Source organism: Mandrillus leucophaeus, unplaced genomic scaffold (assembly GCF_000951045.1).
Source record: "Mandrillus leucophaeus isolate KB7577 unplaced genomic scaffold, Mleu.le_1.0 Scaffold254, whole genome shotgun sequence".
NCBI classification, from domain to species: domain Eukaryota; kingdom Metazoa; phylum Chordata; class Mammalia; order Primates; family Cercopithecidae; genus Mandrillus; species Mandrillus leucophaeus.
The window spans coordinates 1822943-1826637 of NW_012102632.1; the positions used below are offsets into that span (position 1 = coordinate 1822943).

The 3695-nt window shown below is 44.1% G+C and overlaps 1 protein-coding gene across 1 annotated transcript in view; it reads right to left on the reverse strand.

Annotated features, from left to right (window-relative positions):
- ABHD17C (abhydrolase domain containing 17C) overlaps positions 1-3170 on the reverse strand; it is a 72067-nt gene extending 68897 nt beyond the window's left edge. Inside the window, exon 1 of the mRNA XM_011983692.1 lies at positions 3162-3170. The gene's annotated coding sequence lies outside the window, so the exon portion shown is untranslated. The remainder of the gene's footprint in view (positions 1-3161) is intronic.
- Between the last annotated feature and the right edge of the window lie 525 nt (positions 3171-3695).

Genomic DNA, 3695 nt, shown 5'->3' on the forward strand with positions numbered 1-3695 from the left:
CGGCTCCGGGGCCCAGAGGAGCTGGGCGCCGGGGCTGGGGGCTCTGTCCCCGGACAGCTGGGCGGATCCGCAGAGGGGACCCTGGAGGGGGTGCATGTGTCCCGGGGTGGACCGCTCCCCTCCCCTCCCCCTGGGATTCCCTCCCCCAAATCCAGGTTTCTTCCTTGGATGAAGGTTCTTGGGAATCTACTGAAAACGAAACTAAGGGGTGGACAAGAGTTGGAATGTACCCGAAATATTTGGCTTTCTCGTGTGTGCTGCTTTCTGAACGGCTCAGTACCAAAAGTTCTCGGCACCGTAAGGGGTACCGGAGTTGTGGGATAGGGCAGTCATCAGTGTGTTTCCTATTAGGAGAGGCTGTTTCTGTGTTGGTAGCAACAGCGTTTCCTTTCTAAGAGCATGGTTTTACCCTTAGTACATTTCTGTACCTATACAAGTCAGCTGTTAGAACAGGAGGGTACTGTATTTAGCAACAAACCATGTTGAGGTTGTCATTTCTAGTCCCACGTGTGGCAGATTTTCCGGTAGTAAGTATATACTAGGTATCCTTTACAGTGTTTGTGTCTCTAGAGTTGTTTTGGGTCCAGGATTTTTAAGTGGCCTTAGTCATGAACGATTCTTATATTGCTTTAAATCCACTGTAATCTTGGCAGCCACCTTTACATGATTTTTCGAATATAACTCTCAGTGCCTTGAAACTGTGCTCTGGTGCCAATTTCCACAGAGCCTTCTATACTTCCTTTTTCCTGCCTGATTTGGCAGCTGAAGAATTCCCTTTCAGGAACTGACAGGAGATACCCTTCCTGGACTGCCAGCAGGGCAGCTGGAGACTGGGAGGTTGGCACAATCCCTATGCTGGATCTGTTGTTTTAACTCACAGACATGCTGAGAATTTTACCTTTTGTTGTGGCTTTCTACAGGACGAGTATTTTGAGCACCCTCATCTAAATGAATTGTCCATACTGATTTCATTAACCTTCAGGACCTCGCTTTTAATTTTTTCTTTTTTAAGAGACAGGGTCTTACTCTACTGTCCAGGCTGGACTCCCAACTCCTGGGCTCAAATGACCCTCCGGCCTGCCTCCCAAGTAGCTAGGACTACCAGCACAGCACCTTGCCCAGCCAGGACCTGGGTTTTAAAAGACCGTTTCTTCACTAAAACAATTTTAGTTGTTTTTGAACTATTCAAACTTGATTTTTAAAAACCCGGTAACAAAGCCTGTTCAGATTGCATATTTGAAGTCTGTTTTGAAGGTTTTCACAGTTGGTGAAACTATTCACATGAAGCCAAATTTTAGCTTTGCAGGTTTGAAAAAAGAAAAAAACTTTATACAGCTGGGCACAGTGGCTTACACCTGTAATCCCACCACTTTGGGATGCTGAGGCGGGTGGATCACTTGAGGTCAGAAGTTCAAGACCAACCTGGCCAACATGGTGAAACCCCATCTCTACTAAAAATACAAAAATTAGCCAGACATGGTGGCGCACACCTATAATCCCAGCTATTCAGGAGGCTGAGGCACGAGAATCGCTTGCAGCCAGGAGGCAGAGGTTGCAGTGAGCTGAGATCGTACCACTGCACTCCAGCCTGGGTGACAGAGTGAGACTGTGTCTCAAAAATAAATAAAAATTAAAAAGACTTTCTAACTTGCTGCGCATTGGTATACTTTGGTCACTTTATTGTATTCAGCATTTATGTATGTAATGTTTTCTGTGCTCACAGCATCCACTGTGTTAGGTGCTACAGCTACCAAGGTGAGCAAAATAGTCCCTGCTCTCAAATACCTTAAAATCTAATTAGGACATCAGCAGAAGATTCAAAACAGTTTTTATGTGCCTTTAAAAAAATCAAGTCCTCATAAAAGCTAAGAAGACAGTCTTGCGTCCTGGTTCAGTGGTGATATTTCTATGGGGAGCTAAGGTTATAGTCGAGTGCATTAGTCCCTAATCTAATTCAGAGCAAGAATAGAACTTTGGGAACTGAGATGAAAGGGTATCTAACAGCTCCCCTCAATCAGTCTTTCTCAGATACCACTCCTCTCACCTGTCCTTTGATAAGAATTGAATAGCCCCTTAGTTCATGAAAGGGGGGTTGATGAGAGTCTCAAGTACTTGTCTTCTGTGCTGTTGATGGAAAAGACAGTCTTTATATTTCAGATGGCCTGGCAGCAGGTTAGCATTGTTAGAAAAATTTAAAAGCTAGATACTTGTTTATTTATACCTGCTCTCATTCCACAAAGGATTTGTGGAGTGTGATTCAGTATAATATAAATACATAAGCAAATAAATAAAAGCCTGGCTTTTGTTTTCATTCTATTACAAGGCTACAAGAGGTGGGCTGAAAGAGCACTTATTCCCCAGGAAAACTTGTTGGTTCAGGTTTGTGTGAACATTCAGTTGAGACCCTAAAATTATATGCCATTGAGTGGAGCTACCCAGCCTTTCTTATCTCATGCCACATATAGCCAGTGGTAGAGTTTGTGTAGCCCACTGACATGAGATGTGCTACCCAGGGGATAAGAGGTTGAATATCTCAGCACATCTCTAACATCTGACATCTCTAACAACAAATGCGTTAGTGTGCCTTGTCATATTGGTTGGGAAACTTTAACATACAGCACAGAAAGAATGCATTTGCCCTATAAAATGTGAAGATTGGGGATTACCAGCTGTCCACTTTGACCTTAAAGCAGCGGTCCCCAACCATTTTGGCACCAGGGACTGGTTTCATGGAAGACAATTTTTTTTCTGTGAAAATCCTATTTAGATTCTCCTAAGGAGTGTGCAGTCTAGATCCCTTGTATGCACTGTTCACAATAGGGTTTGCACTCCTATGAGAAGGGAATGCTGCCACTGATTTGACAGGGGGCGGAACTCAGCAGTAATGTTCACCCACCAGCTACCGGCATCCTGCTGTGTGGCCCAGTTCCTAACAGGCCACCGACCAGTACAGGTCCGTGGCCCAGGTTTTGGGGACCTCTGCCTTAAATTTCTATGTCATTCTGATCATCTTAGTAGAGAAAGGTGTACCTTTGAGTTCAGGTCAGCAAACATATTTACTCTGCTAGGTATTTACCATGAGTCAGTCACGGAGCTGACTTGGGAATGTAAAGGTGGCTAATGCACAGCTCCTCCTGCCCTCAACAAGTGCATTGTATGACCTGCCTCTTAGAGTAACTCTATATCCTGCCAAGCCAGCCAGTATTGATGAACTAAACAATATTCCACACAACTAATCACCTTGATCTCTATTACTTAATATTGGCCCTTTACACACTGAATTTTGGCTTCCACACTAGTCAGCTGGATATGGAGTTGCTCAAGACCACTTTCATTTGTAAAAGTAGAACAAACTTTTGACCATAAGAGGAGGATACTCATGTGTAAAAACAGAATCTGGTTGTCTTGATGGAATCTGAGGTAATGTTGCCCCATTTTACATTTTTTTTTTTTTTAAATTTGGGACTGGGTACTCAGTGAAATCAGGGATCATGTCTATTTTGTTCATCATTGTTTCCCCCATGACTGGCATAGAGAAGATGCTCAGTAAATGTTAATTAAATTGCTAAATTAAAGAATGAGAGGCCAGGTGCAGGGGCTCCCACCTGTAATCCCAGCACTTCGAGAGGCCGAGGCAAGCAGATGGCTCGAGTTCAGGAGTTTGAGACCAGCCTGGGCAACATGGCAAAACCCCG